We start from the raw sequence: 23001 nt of genomic DNA, 5'->3' as shown, positions 1-23001 counted from the left end.
CCTATGACGACAGGAAAGGTATGGCACAGTAGAGTAGCTTACATCACAGTGCCCTGGAAGCAGAAAGAGAGGACCCAGTGCTGCTTGACCTTTTTCCATCTGGCCCCAGCCCATCACTGCAGCTCATATTCAGGGCAATCGTGTCTAGAAATGTCCTCACAGATGCAGCCTATATGGCTTTACTAGTCTCCTAGGGGCTTCTCAGTCTAGTCAAGTTTCCAATCAATCTAGGTTTACCTAGATTTTTAAATGGCTTAACATTTAATTGTATTTTCTTGTGTATATCATTTCTTCTTAAAGAAAAAGAAGATAAATTTAAATGTCTATGCCTATTGGAACTCAACAAGGCCAGCTGGCCTGGGTCTGAAAAAGCATGGGATAAAACCAGACTCGCTGAACATAGTGGACAATGAGGACTACTGAGAACTCAAGAACAATGGCAATGGGTTTTTGATCCTACTGCACATACTGGCTTTGTGGGAGCCTAGGCAGTTTGGATGCTCACCTTACTAGACCTGGATGGAGGTGGGTGGTCCTTGGACTTCCCACAGGGCAGGGAACCCTGATGGCTCTTCAGGCTGATGAAAGAGGGGGACTTGATTGGGGGAAGGGGAGGGAAATGGGAGGCGGTGGCGGGGAGGAGAAAGAAATCTTAAATAAATATAAATAAATGTCTATACCTATCCTCTAATTCCTGCCATCCTTAATGCCTCCTTCTCCCACACACAGAATAACTTTTATTATGAAGTTGATAAGTCTTATGACAGTGTAGACACCCATGACAATGCATATTGTGATTTTGTAAGGTTTTTAGACTTAACCCAAGTGTCAATATATAATATATAACCTACTCAACTGCTTCAACCAAAATTTTGCATTCCAAAAATGTAATTAACACACAGTTTATTCAATTCATTTTTCCCCTATGGGCATCAAGGATTTTCTAGATTATAAGAATCCACATGTTCTAGTTTCATAGATACTGCCAAATTACTTCCAAAATGACTATAGTGAATTATGTGCCTATCAGCATGCATAATTTCATATGATAATAGCCACAGACTTGCCTTTCTGATATGCTGTTTGTTCATAATCTGGGCCCATTTTTACATAATAATTTGTAAAGAACAAATATTATATGTGTATTACCGATAGCTATATGCATTGAAAATATTTTCCCTAGTATGTACATTGTAGGTTTGATTAGCTCACGCATTATGTGAATAGCTTGAATGTGGTTGATTTTCCCCACTTGAGAGGTATAGGCAGCCATGGCATTAGAGCTAGAATGCATGCACTAACGGCCTCACCAGGCCTCCATCTTTTATGAAAACTGTAATGATTACTGCCGCACAGTGTTATCATGAGAATCATACGACTTAGTATAACTTGTGTACTCAATATCATAAAATATATAGGAAAGCAAACAAATGTGTTGGCTTAGTATTCTTAGGATGATGCTACTTCCCAGCTTGTACTTTTCATGCTTTATGAAAGAGATATTCCTTTTCTCTGTTATAAAAATATTCCCTTTACTTGTCCATTACAAGTCTCAAGTTTTTGTTCCTGAATGGATTCAACTAGAATTATTTCCAAGTGTGGTCTGTGTAGGAAGTCTATTTTTTTTCTCACACGGATCATCATTTTTAGCAACACTCATTGATTGCTTGTGCTTTCCCCACAGTGTACCTCTGTCATGGGTTCGGTGGCTTCCAATGGAATGTTTGTCAACACCATACTGCCTTTTCATTACAACAGCCTTTAAAATGCATCTATAGACATGATAATTAACAGCCTCAAAATGTTGTTTCTATATGGGTCCATATGGGATTTATTTCTAAGTATGCTATGTGTAGAAAAATTATTTTTTTTCTTACAAAGACATTTTAGCAGTGTTTATTGAGATCTTAGCTTTCCTTCACAATGTATGTATCACTATCATGATTTGGGTAGTGGTCAGGTCTGTTCCAGTAGCTTGTCACCACCTATTGCCTCACTTCCTGTAGCTTTGTACTACATCTGCAGATGTACTAAAGGGAGTCCTCCCTTGTTGCTGTTCTTCAGAATTTCCTTATCTTTCCTTTGGGGATCAGGCTGTGACATTTGGGAGAAAATCCTGTTGGTTGATTTTAGATTTTAGAAAGGTTTAATCTCGAGGTGGGATTTCAACCTCAGAAAGTCTTGCTTGCACCAGATGTTGGGAAATATGTTATGCAGGAAGAGTTCTGGGACGAGAGTAAACGATCCAGGTTAAAATATCCGTGTGAGCTCCTTTAGATGAGCCAATTCATGGCTGTGGGCTTTAGCTTTACCGTCTGCAGAGTAGGCAAAGCCATGGTCTTACGGGGCCGTACCCAGAGCAGGACAGGGATGATTTCTGGGAGAGCTGCCTGCTCCTCAACCCATGGAATTCACGATAATCAGAAATTAGAATCTGAATCTCTGAGAACGAAGGTCAGAAGTCTGTTTAACATGGTGCTCAAAAGATTCGTATTCTTGGTTTGATGGCTACCTGAATATATCAACTTGCCACTGGAAATTAGACAATAGTGCCTGGCTATTTGGCCAAATGTTTTCCTAGAAAGCTCTTTGAAGGAATTTTCTTTTTTCATTATCTTTAAATTACAACTCTATGTGCATGCCTATGGTGTGCACGTGAGTACCAGCGCCTGATGAGCACAGAAGAAGGTGACAGATCTCCTCGAGCTACAGTTACAGTAGATGTGACTGGGTTTTGGGAACTGAACTCAGGTCCTCTTGCAAGAACAATACAAGCTCTGAACTCCTGAGCCATCTCTTCAACCCCAAAAGATGAACATCTAATTCAGTCAACTTTGAATAAAGTGTATTAGTCTCCATAATGTGGGCGATTTTCAGGCAATTAGTGCAGACTTGACTAGAAAGGAAGAACAGCGTCTCCTGGGTAAAGGGAATTCTGCCAGCAACAGTTTTGGAATTAAACTGTGGGTTTGCCCAGATCTCCAGTCCAAAGCACAGACTTTGGAGCTGCCATTTCCCATAATCACTCAAGCCAATTCCAATTCATTAACATAAATCTCTTGGTAGACAATAGGCTGAAATACAGGTAGATTAATAGAGAGATGGGCAGAGATGGCTACAGACATCCTGGCAATTCAACTTCTCTAGAGAGCCTTGTCTCGGAGAGGAAGGAAGGTCTGAATGCTAGCATTCCCAGTGTTCCTGACACAATCCTGTCATGTCTGACGTATCCAGATGCACCCATTGTAAAGAGGCGATGTCTACGGTCTAGTTCACAGCATGTCTGCTTTGAAAAGTTTTCCTATTTAAGAAAACACCAAAAAGAAAACAAACTGTTCATACTGAGTGGGAGATGTAAGGAGAGCAGAAAATTTATTTTCACAATGAGTTCAGTTTAGTGTTCATTTTAAATAAGGAGTTCACCTAGTAATTTGTTTGTAAATTTCTACATATTTGACAGCACAAGTGTCAGTGGGGGACTGAATTGTTAGTGCTAAATTCCCCATTAGAGCTGAATCATAAGTGAAAAAGAGTATCTCTGAAATAAAAGTTTTACAAAAATATAAGATTTCTTTTGCTAAATACCTATATAATTTTTAAGAATTTTTTTTTTTTTGCATAAAGTGAGGCTATAGCCACAGGTATAAGTCCTGTTTTCTCATTGACTTGGTCCTCAAAAGGATTTCCTGGGAGAGATTAAGTGATGAATCCCATTGCATTAACCAATACTCTTCAGAGAGAGAGAGAGAGAGAGAGAGCGAGAGAGAGAGAGAGAGAGAGAGAATAGGAGAGAGAGGCACATGGGATGAGAGGTTAATTTTTAAAGATTATTTTCTTCCAGAAAACTCCCTTATGCAGTCATGAGGGCTGGGGAGACCCATAACGTGCCATCTGCAAGAGAATCAGAGAACTAAGCCTGAAAGTGGGAAGGAGGTATGGGTGTCGCTATACATCCAAGATCTGAAGCTCTGCTGTCCCCAGCAGGAGATTAACCACCCAGCTACTTCATGTGCTGGCTTTGTGGGAGCCTAGCCAGTTTGGATGTTCACCTTCCTGGACATGGACGGAGGGGGGGAGGACCTTGGACTTGCCACAGGGCAGGGAACCCTGACTGCTCTATGGACTGGAGAGGGAGGGGGAGAGAAGTTTGGGGGAGGGGGAGAAGGGTGGGAGGAGGGGGAGGGAAATGGGAGGCTGGGAGGAGGCGGATACTTTTTTTTTCCTTTTCCCAATTAAAAAAAAAAAAAAGAAAAGAAAAGTGACCATTTGTCCTTGCATTAGATTCATTCTGGCCCCTAGAGGCTGTAGGGTGCAGAGTGGTGGGTATAACCTCTCCTCAATCTGCTGACTCTAAGGGTCCTCCTAGACAGATCCAAAAATGCTGTTTAACAAAGCATCTGTGAGCCCAATAGCCCAACCAAGTAGACATGGAAAATTAGCCATCATACTCAGACCCAAATAAAAAAGGAAGAAAGTTGACTATATATGCCTCTAGATTTTTATGAGCAAATTATTGAGTGTGTGAGAAGTCAGCACAGGAGGTGTATGGTTAAATCATGTGTCTGTCACATAACTGTCTTGAGACAACAAAATGCACTGTGTGTGACTTGGGTCTAAATTTCCACACTGCAAGCCAGTGTCCACTGCAGTGCCTACCAGGTCTCATAGTATGTGTTTTCAAGTGTACAAACTGACTCTGGCCAGAGGGATTTTGCTGACTTGGACTCATGCCTTCACCGGCAACTGATAGACTCAGAAAAGGGGCAGGAAATCAACAGATTCATTTCCTCTCTATGGGAAGCACAAAACACACAACGCCAGGGCAGCTTGTAACAACCAGGAGAGTTGGCAGAATGAAAGCTAATCTTCTCACGCAAAATATAAGCTTGAACACACAGACACTTACAACTTTTTATCTTGACTGAAGAGCCTTTGGTGTTTTCAGATGGCTTTGGGATGTCTGAGGCTGAACCTGAACCTTATGAGAAATTTCTCAGCTAGACTAGCACCAACTCTCCTCTGAGGCTCAGGAGTCTGTAGACAGTCCACGGGGGAAGCAGGGGGACATGGCATGAATATTCATACGTGAGAATGCAAAGGAAGAACTTCTGTCCCTGGCTGTCTACAAACAGAAGAAACATTCAAGGGAAATTAGTGATATAACTATGTTTTAAGCTTATGATATTCAAATATCTATGCTTTAAATTTAATTTGCTTCACTTTTATTGAAGTATATATCGTAGGTTGAGCATATTTTCTCCATGCTATCTTTGCCCATCTTTGCACACTTCCCCCTCCTTAGTTGCTTGTCCCCTAGACAGTTTTACTTCCATTCTCATGTCACATATACATACATAATTTTGTGATTGTATTTAGAGCCTAGAGTTCCACAAATGGCAATATTTGTCTCTCTAAGACTGACCTAATTTGTTTAGTAGTGTTGTTTCAAGCCCCACCCATTTTCTTGCAAATGGCTAAGCTTTTCTTGTAATGGTGCCTCTCTTTCCAATATCTATTTTGCATATATGTTGTGCATGCGTATATGTATATGCATGTGTGGATTTGTGTGTTTGGAGACCATAAGTACCTGGTGTCCTCTGCAATCACTTTTTCCTTTACTTATGAGGGAGGGTCTCCCACTACACCCAGAGTTGGCCATTTGTGGTGAGTCTATCATGTTTCACCCTTTTCTCTGTTTCCACATGCTGGGTAGTCAGCTGCCTGTCTTGTGTTTTACATGGGAACTGGGGATCTCAACTCCAGTTCAATTCCCATTCTTTATATAAAGCATTTTATCCATTGAGGCATCTCCCCAAGTCCTTCTTCTAGGATCTAGACTGGAAATTTCAGATATGTGCCCTCCTGTCCCCTGTCTAATCCTGTGCCCTTTTAGGGACCCTGTGAAAACACTTAATCTTGAATTTCACAGCCCCACTCCTCAAAGCCCAACCACCTTGTATTGGAAATGGATGAGATATCATTAAAACCCCCTCAATTCTCCCAGTCAGTCATTAAAACAGCCCCCTCAATTCTCCCAGTCATTAAAACAGCCCCCTCAATTCTCCTAGTCATTAAAAAGCCCCCCTCAATTCTCCCAGAACACCTCCCAGAAAATCATTTTAATTTTCTAAGCAAAACGTAGTTTGGCCTTTATTCTGGAAAGCCAATTTGTTTGTGTTTTCCAAGCTCAATCACAGCCTCTTTGTAAAACCTGTTTAGAACCAGAGTCACATAGCCAGAAATGACCTGGCTCTAATTTTCTTATTAGAAACTTCTAGCAGCTGGCAGCTTGATTCAACTGCTCCTAGGTCCACATTCCAGCAACATGTTCTTCTGATGCACAATTAATAAAAACTCAGGGAGAGAAATTGGGTTTCAACCTGAAGGCCCAAAAAGCAAAGCAGCCAGCCACTGGCTCTTATCTCAACCTCAGTTCAAAATGGTGGTCCTGCCTCCAGGAATCTCAGAATGAGACTGTGACTGAGAGCTGTCTCCTTCCATTTTATAATCTTTTCTAGGGCTGGGAGTAAAGCCATGTAGCACTGTGATTAAAGACATGTATCACCTGGTTTCTATAGAAAACTAGTCTGGCTACTGGGATTAAAGGTGTGTGTTACCATTACCTGGTCTATAAGGCTGACCAATCTGTTTTACTCTCAGATCTTCAGGCAAGCCTTATTTGTTAAAATACAATTGAAATGCCACTACATTCTTCACCTCCTTTTCAGATTTTGTTTATCGTTTTTTTTTTCCCCTTTTGCTCCAACCATACAAATATGAAGTCAGAGAGGAATAAATCCTGACACTGTTGCCAAGATGGAGGTGAAAGAGGACTGGCCCCTTTATAGCCATCAAGGATAGAACAAAATTGGGCTGTTCACAATGCCGGCAAGTAAGGAAGGCAACATACACAAAACACACAACAAGAGAGCTGTCTTAGGATTCAGAAAAAAGGCTGATGACTCCAAAGGACTTGGAGAGATGATATTTTCTATATATCTAATAAGAATAAAGCACAAAACCAATAGGACATACAAGAAAACTTATTTTTCCTCTGTTTTCTGGCACACTTTTTTTTATAACACAGGTAAGCCAGTCTTTATGACATTGTAAGATATGTCTTTTCAGGATAATTTAAACAATCTCTGATGAAGCAGGGTCTTGAAGCTTTTCAGCGTCTGCATCTGCTGAAGTCTTATCCTTCCAGGCTGGTGCAAATGATTTTTTAGGATGCTTTCCTTAGAGTTGCAGCAGCTTCTGATATAACACGGCCATTTGTTTTATAGAGTATTATAGATTCCGCTGCTACAAGCAAAGCTGCTGCAAAAACTGTGAAGAGTCCCCCGTTTCCCTTTAACGGTGGTTAAAGTCCTGCTAAATCAAAAGGGTCACCTCCATAATAGATTTTTAAATTGCCCGGAGACCTTGCCGACCATCCCTCTCAAATTAAACTGAATTAACACACAACTTGGTCTACTCTTAAGGAAAGGTCAAATACGTCTGCAGTGATTGTCACTCAGCACTGCTCTTGTACCCTCAAAGAGTCTGGGGCTAGTGAGGATCAGGCAGAATGGCATGTTTCAGACCTCGGATATAGGACATCAGTTTGAATTGGGCAATTCTACCCCTCCTTAAAGACATATAATGGTTTTTATAACCATCTAATCTAGTAAAAATCTCTTACCCATGCTTCTAAACTTCTTTTGAGTTCCTCAATGATTTCCCACCCTCAATGGTTCTGTTCATCTCAGCATTCAAATGCTCCTCCTCAATGATTGCTTCGGAGGTAGATATTGTGCTTATAATTTGTTGTTAGGAATTATGCTGTTAGGAAATTAGTCATTGGAGATTGTCCTTCAATAGCCACAGTTTAGTTACCACTGAGGTTTTTATTTCCAGGCATGGCATAGAGAGGTATTGTTTACTACCAAGGTATGTGTGTCACTACTGAAACCATAGGATTATTGTGCCAGGCTGGTCATTGACGTGGTTCATAGATGTCATAACTAGGTAAGACTGTTGGTTGCCTCCCTCCTTTGGAGGCTTGCATGGCATCTTCTGGTGTCAGTAAAGGTATTTTTCCATGAGATTGTGCTTCCTAGTGAGACCAGAAGTTAGCCTTACCAACATGACCACTAAACATGAGCTGAACAAAGATGGCACCAAAAACATGCCAAGACCCATGAGGTCTCAAACCTACACAAAGAGCCACAGGCAACTGAATAAACCTGGGATCAGAAGAAGTGGTCCTCCCCAGAGAAGAGCCCACCAATTGATTCTACAGTGCCAAACAACTCCCCAAAATACATACAAGTAGCCTTATATGGACTCAAGAGTTTATTTTTAGGAATATATGTATATATACAAATACATATATGCATGCAGTAATAATTGATGAAAAAAGTCATAAATTTGAAGGACAGCAAAGAAGGGATAAGAGAGGGTTTGAGGGAAGGAAGGGAAGGAAGAAAGATAATTAGATTGCAATCTCAAAAATAAGTGTTTTTTTAATGAAAAATATGGCAAACACAATAAAAAGACACATAATATGAATTGTCCACTCGATAGTTTATCTACCCAGTATTTATTCACTTTCTTAATGGTGACATTGTCACGCTGTGTGCCTAAGAATGAGGCTGTGTGCATGATTCTCAGAGGTGCAAGTAGCTCCACCACGCTGGCTGTGTACAGCAAGCAGAAAGTACTGTATATATCATAGTAATGGTGCAGCTTAAGTTTTAGACTGGGCAGGCAAGCAGGCAGTACTTTATATACTATAGAAATGGCACAGCTTAAGTTTTATGAAGCACTTAGCATTTTAAAAAGCACTCCTGGACAGTAAAGAATTACAGATGTGCAATAAAGACAAATCCAGATGGAAAAAAAAAACTCTAAATGAGTCATAGTGTTGGATAAATGTACACAGGCCTGGGAGAGAGAAGAACAAGAGTATAGAGGTTATAAGAAGAAGTAAAAGGTTTTTTTTTTTAAAAAAAAAAGGTAAAGTCTTTAAAGAGGCAGAGTACAGGGAGTCATAGATTAAAAGGAGTAAAGAAAAATAAGCCATGTAAACATGGAAAATTCACAGAGAGTCTGGATTATATATATTATTGTGTTTTCTTTTCTGACTGTGAAGGAGCTAAGTACAGAGAGACATTTTATTGTATGGACTCCTAAGTTAAACTAGCATGTATATTATAAAAGTATCATGACTTCCAAATTTGGGTCTAAGAATATGTTGCTGTGGAAAAGAGGTTCTTCTTTTGTTTCCACAGAAGATGACAACTTGTGGATTGCTTTCAGACTGGTTTGGTTTGATGGAACAAGAGCCCCTGAAAAGTTGCTGTGAACACCCCCACAAAGAAAATATTTTGCCCAATAAACAGCAGGAAGTAATTTGGAGAAACTACACCCATATTTTCAAATATTGTTTATTTATATTTAAAGGGGGATATGCTATAGAGATTTGTATTGGTATCGATCTTGGTTTATTGATACAAGTTTTAGGTCAATTTTATTATATGTATATTTCTGCTCTTGATTAAGATATTGTGCTTGTACAGCTCATTTAAAAATGTAATATATAATTAAGAAATATAACTTAATAGAGAGTCATCTATAATAGTCAAGATTGTTGTCATGTTAGTTAGATTTTTTAGATGTATAGAGATGTATTGCAGATGAATAGATATTCTTCAGATCTTTCAGAAACCTTCAGAATATGGCAGTTAAAATGTTTTAATAACTTAGGACTTTTCATGACAATTTGCTCCTGGCAGCATCAATTACTTCAAGATGAAGATGGGCGGGGTGAGTGTATGCTACCCAGGGGCGGGCGGACTGTCCCGGAAGAGAGCACAAACCCCCTCCCCCAGCTCCTTCTGCAGGGCTGTCTTTCTTTCGCATGACCCAGCACCCCCAGCACCCCTCCCCAACCCTGCCCCGCTGTATGCTAGGACCAGTGCTCAACTACAGTCTTAAGCTCCTAAACTAAGGCGACCCACCCAGAGCGGTGAGTGCCTGCCAGCCGGGTAGGCCTCAGGGTCCCCTGTAAGGGAGCCGGGCACCTCCAGCTCCGGCGCCAGGCTTCCTGCGCGCTCCTGGATACCCCCCCCCCCCACTTGCTCCATTCATCCTGTTGGCCCTGGATCATTGGGCTACCGGCGGCCCTGTTTAGTTGCTGAGGAATCCCATCTGGACGGGAACGGTCCCTGCTTCTACACTGAAGAGATATACCCTGAGAGTCAATCACAGCAAAGTCTGGACCAAGAGACCAGGCCTCTCCTGGCTCCATTTGAAGGAAGAGATGGGAAGGCGCCAATACAAGAATTCCTCCAACAATCTGAAAGGCAACATGACACCACCAGAAACCAGGGATCCCGAAATAAGAAGAATTGTACACCCTACTCCTGAAGAAATAGAAGAAATCGACTCAAAAGTGAACTATATGAAAATAATAGAGGACCTTAAACAGGAGGTGAAAAACTGCCACAAACAATTAGAGATTACAAACAAAAAGGTAGAGGAAATGAATAAATCGCTCAAAGACACGTAAGAAAACCAAGAGAAACAAGAAAAAGCAATCAAACAGGTTAGGGAAGCGGTTCAAGACATGAAGAATGAAATGGAAGCAATGAAGAAAGCACAAACCGAGGGAAGAATGGAGATGGAAAATCTGGGTAAACGAACAGGAATGACAGAAACAAGTACTAACAACAGATTACAAGAGATAGAAGAGAGAATATCAGACACTGAAGATACCATAGAAAAAATAAACACACTGATCAAAGAAAACAGCAAAACCAACAAATTCTCATCACAAAACATTCAGGAAATTTGGAACACAATAAAAAGACCAAACCTAAGAATAATTGGAGTAGAAGAAGGAGAAGAAGTGCAGCTCAACGGTACAGAAAATATACTTAATAAAATTATAGAAGAAAACTTTCCCAACCTGAAGAAAGAGGTACCTATGAAGGTTCAAGAAGCATACAGAACACCAAATAGGCTGGATCAAAAAAAAAACATCCCCTCGCCATATAATAATCAAAACACAAAATACACAGAATAAAGAAAGAATATTAAGAGCCGCAAAGGAAAAAGGCCAAGTTACTTATAAAGGCAAACCTATCAGACTTACACCTGACTTCTCTATGGAAACCATGAAAGCCAGAAGGTCCTGGATAGATGTACTGCAAAAACTAAGAGATCATGGATGCAAGCCCAGACTACTATATCCAGCCAAGCTTTCGTTCACTATAAATGGAGAAAACAAAATTTTCCAGGATAAAAACAAATTCAAACAATACGTAGCCACAAATCCAGCCTTACAGAAAATTATAGAAGGAAAATCACTAACCAAGGAGTCCAACAATGCCCACAATAACTCAGTCATCTAGAGACCTTTCACCAGCGCAACTCAAAGAAGGGAAACACACAAACCCTACTACTAAAAAAGTGACTGGAGTTAACAACCACTGGTCAGTAATATCACTTAATGTCAATGGGCTCAACTCACCTATAAAAAGGCACAGACTAAGGGATTGGATACGAAAACAGGATCCAACGTTCTGCTGTCTACAAGAAACACACCTCAACCACAAAGACAGGCACCTACTCATAGTAAAGGGCTGGGAAAAGGCTTATCAAGCAAATGGTCCTAAGAAACAAGCAGGTGTGGCCATACTAATTTCTAACAAAGTTGACTTCAAACTTAAATCAATCAGAAGAGATGGAGAGGGACATTTTATACTCATAACAGGAACAATTCATCAGGATGAAGTCTCAATCCTGAATATCTATGCCCCGAATATAAAAGCGCCCACGTATGTAAAAGAAACATTACTAAAACTCAAGGCAGCCATCAAACCACACACACTAATAGTAGGAGACTTCAACACTCCTCTCTCACCAATGGACAGGTCAATCAACAGAGAAATTAGAGAATTAATGGAGGTAATGAAGCAAATGGACTTAACAGACATCTATAGATTATTCCACCCGAAGAGGAAAGAATATACCTTCTTCTCTGCAGCTCATGGAACCTTCTCGAAAATTGACCACATACTCGGTAACAAAGCTAACTTACACAGTTACAAAAAAATATTAGTAACCACCTGTGTCTTATCAGATCACCATGGATTAAAGTTAGAATTCAACAACAATGCTACCCCCAGAAAGCCTACAAACTCATGGAAACTGAACAGTCAACTTCTGAACCATACCTGGATTAAGGAAGAAATAAAGAAAGAAATTAAAGTCTTCCTTGAATTCAATGAAAATAAAGAAACAACATACTCGAACTTATGGGAAACTATGAAAGCAGTGCTAAGAGGAAAGTTCATCGCACTAAGTGCCCACTTAAAGAAAACAGAGAAAGCACATATTGAAGACTTAACAGCCCACCTGAAAGCTCTAGAAAAAAAAGAAGCAGACTCACCTAGGAGGAGTAGAAGATTGGAAATAATCAAACTAAGGGCTGAAATCAACAAAATAGAAACACAGAAAACAATCCAAAGAATCAATGAAACAAAAAGCTGGTTCCTGGAGAAAATCAACAAGATTGATAAATCCCTATCCAAACTAATCAAACGGCAGAGAGAGAATATGCAAATTAATAAGATCAGAAATGAAAAGGGGGACATAACCACAGACACAGAGGAAATTCAGAGAATCATCAGATCATATTACAAAAGCCTGTATAACACAAAACTGGAAAATGTAAAAGAAATGAACACTTTTTTAGATAAATACCATATACCAAAGTTACACCAGGACCAGGTGAACAATCTAAACAGACCTGTTGGTCGCGAAGAATTAGAAGCTGTTATCAAAAACCTCCCTACCAAAAAAAGCCCAGGACCAGATGGTTTCAATGCGGAATTCTACCAGAACTTCCAAGAAGAGCTAATACCCATACTCCTTAATGTATTCCACAATATAGAAACAGAAGGGTCATTACCTAATTCCTTTTATGAAGCTACAGTTACTCTGATACCAAAACCACACAAAGACTCAACCAGGAAAGAGAATTACAGGCCAATCTCACTCATGAACATCGACGCAAAAATTCTCAACAAAATACTGGCAAACCGAATCCAAGAACACATTAGGAAAATTATCCATTATGATCAAGTAGGCTTCATTCCTGAGATGCAGGGCTGGTTCAACATACGAAAATCTATCAATGTAATCCAGCATATAAATAAACTGAAGGAAAATAACCATATGATCATCTCATTAGATGCTGAAAAAGCATTCGACAAAATTCAACATCCATTTATGTTAAAAGTCTTGGAGAGATGAGGGATACAAGGGTCATACCTAAATATAATAAAAGCTATATACAGCAAGCCGACAGCTAACATCAAATTAAACGGAGAGAAACTCAAAGCCATCCCGCTTAACTCAGGAACACGACAAGGATGTCCACTCTCTCCATACCTCTTCAATATAGTACTTGAAGTTCTAGCAATAGCAATAAGACAACATAATGGGATCAAGGGGATTCGAATTGGAAAGGAAGAAGTTAAACTTTCGTTATTCGCAGATGATATGATAGTGTACTTAAGCGACCCCCAAAACTCCACCAAAGAACTTTTACAGCTGATAAACAGCTTTAGTAATGTGGCAGGATACAAGATAAACTCCAAAAAATCAGTCACCCTCTTATACACAAAGGACAGGGAAGCAGAGAGGGAAATCAGAGAAGCTTCACCATTCACGATAGCCACAAACAGCATTAAATATCTTGGGGTAAATCTAACCAAGGAAGTGAAAGATCTATTTGACAAGAACTTTAAGGCATTGAAGAAAGAAATTGTAGAGGATACCAAAAAATGGATGGATCTACCTTGCTCTTGGATTGGGAGGATCAACATAGTAAAAATGGCAATTCTACCTAAGGCAATTTATAGATTCAATGCAATCCCCATCAAGATCCCATCAAAATTCTTCACAGATCTGGAGAGGACAATAATCAACTTTATATGGAAAAACAAAAAACCCAGGATAGCCAAAACAATCCTATACAATAAAGGATCTTCTGGAGGCATTACCATCCCTGACTTCAAACTCTATTACAGAGCTACAGTAATGAAAACAGTGTGGTACTGGCATAAAAACAGAGAAGTCGACCAATGGAATCGTATAGAAGACCCGGATTTTAACGCACAAACCTATGAACACCTCATTTTTGATAAAGGAGCTAAAAGTATACAATGGAAGAAAGAAAGCATCTTCAACAAATGGTGCTGGCACAACTGGATGTCAACCTGTAGAAGAATGAAAATAGACCCACATCTTTCACCGTGCACAAAACTCAAGTCCAAATGGATTAAAGACCTCAATATCAGCCCGAACACACTGAAAAGGATAGAAGAGAAAGTGGGAAATACCCTACAACAGATGGGCACAGGAGATCGCTTCCTATGTATAACCCCAGAAGCACAGACATTAAGAGCAACATTGAATAAATGGGACCTACTAAAACTGAGAAGCTTCTGCAAAGCAAAGGACACTGTCACTAAGACACAAAGGCAACCTACTGACTGGGAGAAGATCTTCACCAACCCCGCAACAGACAAAGGTCTGATCTCCAAAATATATAGAGAACTCAAGAAACTAGACTTTAAAATGCTAATTAACCCAATTAAAATTGGGGCACTGAACTGAACAGAGAATTCTCAACAGAAGAAGTTCAAATGGCCAAAAGACACTTAAGGTCATGCTCAACTTCCTTAGCAATCAGGGAAATGCAAATCAAAACAACTTTGAGATATCATCTTACACCTGTGAGAATGGCTAAAGTCAAAAACACCAACGATAACCTTTGCTGGAGAGGCTGTGGAGGAAGGGGTACCCTCATCCATTGCTTGTGGGAATGCAAACTTGTGCAACCACTATGGAAGTCAGTGTTTCGGTTTCTTAGGAAATTCGGGATCAACCTACCCCTGGACCCAGCAATACCACTCTTGGGAATATACCCAAGAAATGCCCTATCATATGACAAAAGCATTTGTTCAACTATGTTCATAGCAGTATTATTTGTAATAGCCAGAACCTGGAAACAACCTAGATGCCCTTCAATGGAAGAATGGATGAAGAAAGTATGGAATATCTACACATTAGAGTACTACTCAGCGGTAAAAAACAATGACTTCTCGAATTTTGCATGCAAATGGATGGAAATAGAAAACACTATCCTGAGTGAGGTATCCCAGACCCAAAAAGATGAACATGGGTTGTACTCACTCATAATTGGTTTCTAGCCATAAATAAGGGTCACAGAGTCTACAATAGGTGAATCTAAAGAAGCTAAGTAAGAAGAGGAACCCAAGGAAAAACATATAGTTATCCTCTTGGCTAAGGGAAGTAGACAAAATTGCCGGGGAGAAAATTGGGATCTTGGGGTGGGGTGGGTTGGGGGTAAGGGGAGATGGGGAGAGAAAAGTTAGAAGGGAAGGAGGTCGGGCCTTGGGAAAGCAGGAGGATTGGGATAAAGGAAGGTTGGACAGGGGAGCACGGAACCACAATTCTTAGTTAAGGGAACCACTTTAGGGTTGGCAAGAGACCTGACCCTAGAGGGGCTCCCAGGTGCCCAAGCTGAGGTCCCCAGTTAGTTCCTTGGGCAGTTGAGAATAGGGAACCTGAAATGACCCTATCCTTGAGCAATACTGACGAATATCTTGCATATCATCATAGAATCTTCATCTGGTGATGGATGGAGATAGAGACAGAGACCCACACTGGAGCACTGGACTGAGCTCCCAAAGTCCCAATGAGGAGCAGAAGGAGGGAGAACATGAGCAAAGAAGTCGGGACCACGAGGGATGCACCCAGCCACTGAGACAGTGGAGCTGATCTATTGAGAGCTCACCAAGACCAGCTGGACTGTGACTGAAAAAGCATGGGATAAAACTGGACTCTCTGAACATGGCGAACTATGAGGGCTGATGAGACGCAAAGGACAATGGCACGGGGGTTTGATCCTACGTAATGTGATGGCTTTTTGGGAGCCCAGCCAGTTTGGATGTTCACCTTCCTAGATATGGACGGAGGTGGGAGGTCCTAGGTCTTACCACAGGGCAGAAAACCCTGACTGCTCTTTGGACTGGAGAGGGAGGGGGAAAGGAGTGGGGGGAGGGGGAGAAGGGTGGGAGGAGGGGGAGAAGGGTGGGAGGAGGGGGAGAAGGGTGGGAGGAGGGGAAGGGAAATGGGAGGCTGGGAGGAGGTGGAAACTTGTTGTTTTTTTTTCTCCTTTTCGCAATTAAAAAAAAAAAAGGATTGCAAATACAGGTGAGTGCCTGTAATCCCAGCAGTCAAGGACATACTAGAGTTCATAGTTCATACTAGAGATTTTTATTTCAAATAAACTGTTTGTTTAAGGAAAAAAAAAAGATGAAGATGGGCATCAAAGAGGCTACTTATGGAGTTTGCTATCCATTTGGGAAAGAAACTGCTCCTGCCTAGACTGCTGAACTGGACATGCAGGACTCACAGAGAAAAAAGTGAGATGCTCCTTTGGGGTTCCTGCTTCATGAAAGAGCCTACCAGACATTCTTCAGGACAAAGAAGAAAGTGACTAACAAACTGCCAATATAGGCCGAACTGTCTTTGAAATTTCCTGCTTTGTGGAAAAGTCTGTTGGATACTATGGGTCTGTAGGCTAAAGATGGATGCCCCAATGATAAAGAAGAACTTTGGGTAACTGTCCAGGCAATGAGATGTCTCTGTCAATTCTAGAGTTTTTGAAGTTGTTTACAATGTATTTCCTGTTTTCTTAGGTAATATTATATCCTTCTGGAGTCTTTGATAGAGTTAAAAAATAGATAGTTATTATTGTACTTTTCCTTAGTTATGATTAAAGAAAGTAGATATAAATATTGTAACTGTAATTCTTGCTTGATAACTGTTATATGTAGATTTACTATGTTAAAGTTAAAGCCTTCGTTTTTGTTTAAACAGAAATGGGAAAATTATATGCGAAGTCCTTCTGTCTATGTGTTGCTTTTATTGGTTAATGAGTAAAGAACTGCTTTGAGCCTATGGCAGGGAAGAACAGAACTAGAAGGGGAAAGCTAGGCTGTATTCTGGGAGGAAGAAGGGTGGGATCAGAGAGATGTCATGAAGCCACCTCCAGAGTCAGACATGCTGAAACTTTGCCAGTAAGCCACTGTCACATAGCAATATATAGATTAATGGAGATGGGTTAAATTAAGATGTAAGAATTAGCCAATAAGAAGCTAGTGCTAATGGGCCAAGCAGTGCTTTAAATAATATAGTTTCTCTATTATTGTTTTGGGGCTAAGTGGATAGGAACCAATAAGCAGCCCTCTGTAACACCCATTCTTTCTTTCCAATTTATTCAAGTTCTAGTTGTCCAATTTAAAATAGCTTTTGGGGGCAGGGATGTAGCTCAGTTGATAGAAAACCTGACTAGCATGCATGAAGCACATAAATCAGGCCTTTTTGTGCACACCAGTGATCCTAAGAGTTACGTGGTGGAGATATGAGAATGATGAGTTTGAGGTAATTCTCTGCCATGTATTAAGCTGAAAGTCAGTGTGGGCTGTAGGAAACCCCATTTCAAAACAGATAGTAAAATAGAAACCTTGTTTCTGTACTTTCCCACACAGCCAAGAACAGCGGCTACACATCCCCTTCAAGCCACTGCATTTAGAAATGGACTTAGAGTTTAGAATGTCTAGGAAGCCTTCTTTATTTAAGAGAGAATTGATCTACCATATGCTTTGACTCCTCAGTCTGGTCTTTACCTCTCTATTTCATCTTGTATGGTACTTAAACTTAGCATATGGAAGCGTAGCATAACTTTTCCAGTGTTAAGGAACTCAAGTCCAGAATGATGAATAAAACTAGAACTCTGGGACTTGGTGACCTTGCTGGTTTTCTCAATGGCAAGGGTCTATCTAACTTGTATCTTTTGTGACTGAGACTACAGAACTCATCCCCTACTCAGGCATCATTTGTTGTGTTTCATTGTTCAGTTATAAATAAGTTATTAACAGTATATCCTTTATGCAGAGACTCATAGACAATGAACTTGTCTGGACATTTCCTGTTCAAATCACTTCCCACCTACATTAGCCAGGGCCATCCCAGAGAGACAGAACAACAACAACAACAAGAGACACATTTTAAATTATTTTTGATAATTTCATATATAAGTACTGCGCTTATATGATTTCCACCACTTCCTCTCTTCTGTCCAACCATCATTTCCTGATCCTCCCCCCTCAAACTCATTACTTCTTTAATTATTGTTATGTATCTGTGCATATACATACTTACATGGAAAACAATCTGCTTCTATTTGGTTTTGCTCATGTGTTTATATGTTTAATACAGAGACTAAGGATTCAATGACCTATCAGGATCTCATCCCTGGAGAAGACTGATTCTTTTTCTTTTATCAGTCCTAATTGCTTATAGCTTTTAATCCAAGGTCAGGGTGTCACAGGAATTTCCCAGTTCATATTGGCATGTCAGTTTGTGTTGTCACTATGCAGATCTTTTTTTTTAGGAGACCATATTTGGTTTCCTGGATGCAGATTCCCTATTATATATAGGAGATACAATCTTGCAGCAGATGGTTCCTCCTCATCCTTGATGCTCCTTGAGTCTTAGGTGTAGAGGTTGTATTATAGAATTATCACTTGGGGTTGGACACCCCATGGTTAGTTGTTTTCTGGATTTTGACCAGCTATGGCTTTCTGTAATGGTGTCTGTCTGCAATAAAAAGAAACTCCTTTGATGAAGGGTAAGAGCCACATTCACCTGTGGGCAGAGGAGTAAGGATTCATACAGTTAAAATAATACTTTAGGGGAGTGACAGTGGTAGGTTTTTTCTAGGGTCCGTGAACTCACCAACTGTGAGCAACCACCTAGATGTATAGTACCAGGCATCAGTTCATTCCCATTGAGCAGACCATAAGTCACAGACAACTGCTGGTTACCTTAAGACATAAGTGCCCCCATTGCACCCTTGGGGATATCCTGCCTTACTATTGTGGTTCACAACTTTACAGCTGATAGGGACTACTGATTGCTTCTCTCCCTTGGCAGCTCGCAAAGCATCTTCAGCTACTGTGAAAGCTACTCTTCAGAGAGGAGACATCCAGGTCAGTTCTAGCTAGAGCCCTCCAAGTCACACAGGCAGATTTTAAATGAATTGTTTCATTCAATTACAAAAGGCTGAAAAGTCCCAAGATCTGCAGCTAACCATGGCCAATGGTGCATTTCCGTCCGAGTCAGAAGGCGTGAAAATCTGCAGAGCGGATGGTGTGTGCTGTCTGAAAATAGTGAAAGACTGGTGTCTTGGATCAAGCAATCGGGCAGAAGGAATTTTCTCTTAGTGGTTTTGTACACCTCACCCCATCCCCCGACATAGGGCAGAGTCTACCAGCTCAAATGTTAAGATCATCAAGAAACATCCTCACAGACACATGGTTTTGGTATGAATCTGAAATGTCTCCCAGAGAGTCAGATTAAAAGTTTGATCTTCTTTGTGCCAGGAATAACCCAATGATGGGTTTGTATTTTAGCGAGCTGTTGGGAGGTGGTGAAACTTCTAACAGTGGGGCCTAACTGGATGAATCAAGACACCAAAGGTGAGGTTTTAAAGGGTATATTTTTGCTTCTGGCCCCTACCTTGCTTGTCCTCTTCTCCCTCTACCATGAGACAAGCAGCTTTTCTCCACCGTGTACTCTCTGTCATGATGTTCTGTTGCAAGGAACCCCTTGTTCATCCTGGACACCCAAAACCAAAATAATCACACAGAAATGGTATTAATTAAATCACTGCTTAGCCCATTAGTTCTAGCTTCTTATTGGCAAACTCTTTCTATTAATCTGTTTATCACCATGAGGTCATGGCCTACCAGCAAAGTTTCAGCATGTCTATCTCTGGCAACGGATCCATGGCATCCCTCTCTGACACTGCCCTTCTTTCTCCCAGAATTCAGCTCCGTCTTCCCACTTACCTAAGTACTGCCCTATCAACAGGCCAAGGCATTTCTTTAATCGTTAACCAATAAAAGCAACACATAGACAGAAGACACCAATGTTCTGTCTCAACTGCAATGGGGATAAGCAACCATGAACCAAAACTCCTGAAACCATGAGCCTAAATAAACTTCCATTCTTTAAGTAGTTTCTCTTGGGTATTTTATCACAGTGATGTTAAACTGATTATCATGCATACCCAGAAAAAATATTTGACCAAATATTAGGCTATGACATGGCCCAAGCTGACATAAAATTAACCTTTAACACCACATTTCAGTTCTCTGACATTCACGTTCAATGGATAAAGCACCAGAGAAAACCAGCGCATTATTGAAAGCATGCTTAGAAATGCAATAAAAAGAAGAAAAGGAAAGATGATGCTTTTCCTTAAGCATCTATGGAGTTTCATGCATGTGCTCTGGAAGAGAGTAAACTAGGGGGTGGGAATTCTGGGAAGAAAGGGTGTGTTATCTCATTAGAAGGCATGGTTCTTCCTAACACTTTAGGGTAACTTAAGGTGAACCTGCCTTCCTATTGATGGCCTATTGGTTAGGTGATTTACATGCCCCATGATTGACCCAGGCCTGAAATTTTATCCTTTTGATCATTAGGAGTTTCCTCTTAATGTGCCTTTGGTGCTACTCTAACCACCCTGGACTGTTTTATTTCTGAGTGCTTGCTTGCCTATGTCATCTTAACCCTTATCTATCCTATGTACTTGTTCTGGTCTGTTTTTAAAGTGCATGTGCTAAAACTTTGTCTAAGATAAATCCAAATGACTATAAGTAGTGATGGAGTGATCTATTAACCTATCAGTAAAAGTGATAGACACTGATATATATTTTGGTATATATTAAAACTGTTTGTAAATACCTATACACATATAGGTATATAGAGACCATAGAGAAATATTATTGACCTCCACCTAGGTCTTAAATATGGAATCCCTGCATATTCAGTATCTCAATAAGAAAGATGCCACTCTGTAATGTTGTCTCTATGCTGTGCATGTAGTGTGCATGCCTTTACACACACACACACACACACACACACACACACACACACATTCATTCAGTAGTTGAAGGCTTTCACAGCCTTACATTTTTATCTACCTGGGTGTTATCTGTGCTCGTTTTAAGCTCCGAGATGACAGGCAGCAATTTTACTGAGTTCACTTGACATCCCAGCATTACTCACCAGCTGAGCTTAACCAGTGCTCCCCACCAACATTAGCTCCCTGTGTATTTTCACCCTTCAAGTAAGGTCTCAGAGACCAGAAGCTCCAGCATAGCCAGGGAGCTTGTTAGAAACGCAAATCAGAAAACTCTCCTCAGAACTACTGAATCTAAGTCCTGCATTTTAATAAGGTCCCAAGTGCTGCTCCTATATACACCAAAGTTCTGGAAACCCTGATAGAGGACAATGGTTTCAAACATTAGTGAGCATCTGAATTTCACTGTTGGAAGCCTTAGAAAAAAAAAAAAGCTAGATTCCAGACTCAAATCTTCAGTTCTGCATTATCGAGATGGAGCCTGAAAATTTGCATGTCTAACAAGTTTGAAAATGATGTCAGTATTGCTAGGCTTGGGGTTACACTTTGGAGAACTTCTCATTTAAAGAATAAAAGAAGCAGGATGCTAAAACTTCAGTGGTTTAATAAGCAGAGGTCTAGAAATTTCCCTTCTAGTCTGTGCGACCTTGAGAAGGTTCTTCTGGCTGCCTGCTTTTCTCACAGGCAAATGAGAGGAGGCGAGGAATAAGCCAAGCCTAGAGCTCACGTTCTCAGCATCTGTTTGCATGTCTCCTTTCCCCACCACTCCGTCAGCGCCTGGAAATCAGGTATCTCATTTTAATTATCATGCCATCCCCAATGAGACCCTAGAAGTCTCTTGGTTGAGTGAGTGAATAAATGAGCAAATAAAGAAGTGAACCCAAACTTGAGATGATGGTTATGAAAATATCTTTAAATGAATGCAGTTTTTATTATCCTTGTGTAGAGACTGTGAGTGAGCAGCATTACTCTTGTTTCAAGGACACTGATGGCAATACCAACAACTAAGACTTCTGTGGTGACGATATTAGACTAGGTGCAAAAGGCAATAATAGTAAAGAATCCATACTCAAAATATTGAATCCAATAATTGTGAAATTGTGCCAATAGGAGGCCTCATTTCACCTAGTCTAGAGTGCTACAGCAATAAACCAGCTCAAAATTTCCAAGAAACTGCCAGCTGACATCTGTTTTGTGGGACTCTGCTGTCTGAGAGAGTCAGAGGGCTTCAAGAGAAAGAATGTTGCAAATTTAAGCTTAACAATTGAGTCTGTCTCTTTGTCTTCAACCAACGTGTGTGTGTGTGTGTGTGTGTGTGTGTGTGTGTGTGTGTCTGTGTCTGTGTGTGATGTGGGAGGTCCTTCTGTCTATGTGTTGCTTTTATTGGTTAATGAATAAAAGAACTGCTTTGGACCTATAGCAAGGCAGAACATAGGTAGGCAGGAAAAACTAGGCTCAATGCTGGGAGAAAGAAGGGCGGAGTCAGAGAGAAGCCATGGAGCTGCCACCAGAGACAGAAGCTGGGAACTTTACCTGGTAAGCCACAGCCTCGTGGAGATACACAGATTAATGGAGATAGATTAAATTAATATGTAAGAGTTAGCCAATAAGAAGCTAGAACTAATGGGCCAAGCAGTGATTTAATGAATACAGTTTCTGTGTGATTATTTTGGGTCTAAGCTCTCTAGGTGGCCAGGAACCAACAAGTGTCTCTTCCAACATGTGTGTGTGTGTGTGTGTGCCTATATTTGTGTGTGTGTGTGTGTGTGTGTGCCTATGTGTGTGTGTGAATGCACAGAGGTGCATACATGCATGGAGGCCAGAGGACAACCTCAGGTGTTCTTCCTTAGGACCCACATACTTTTTGAGACAGTGTCTCTCACTAGCCTAGAGCTTGCCAAGCAGACTACAATGACCATCAAACA

This window comes from Microtus oregoni, unplaced genomic scaffold, assembly GCF_018167655.1.
Source record: "Microtus oregoni isolate MIOR12 unplaced genomic scaffold, Mior012 000023F_ref0000262, whole genome shotgun sequence".
NCBI lineage: Eukaryota > Metazoa > Chordata > Mammalia > Rodentia > Cricetidae > Microtus > Microtus oregoni.
This window is presented reverse-complemented; position numbering follows the sequence as displayed.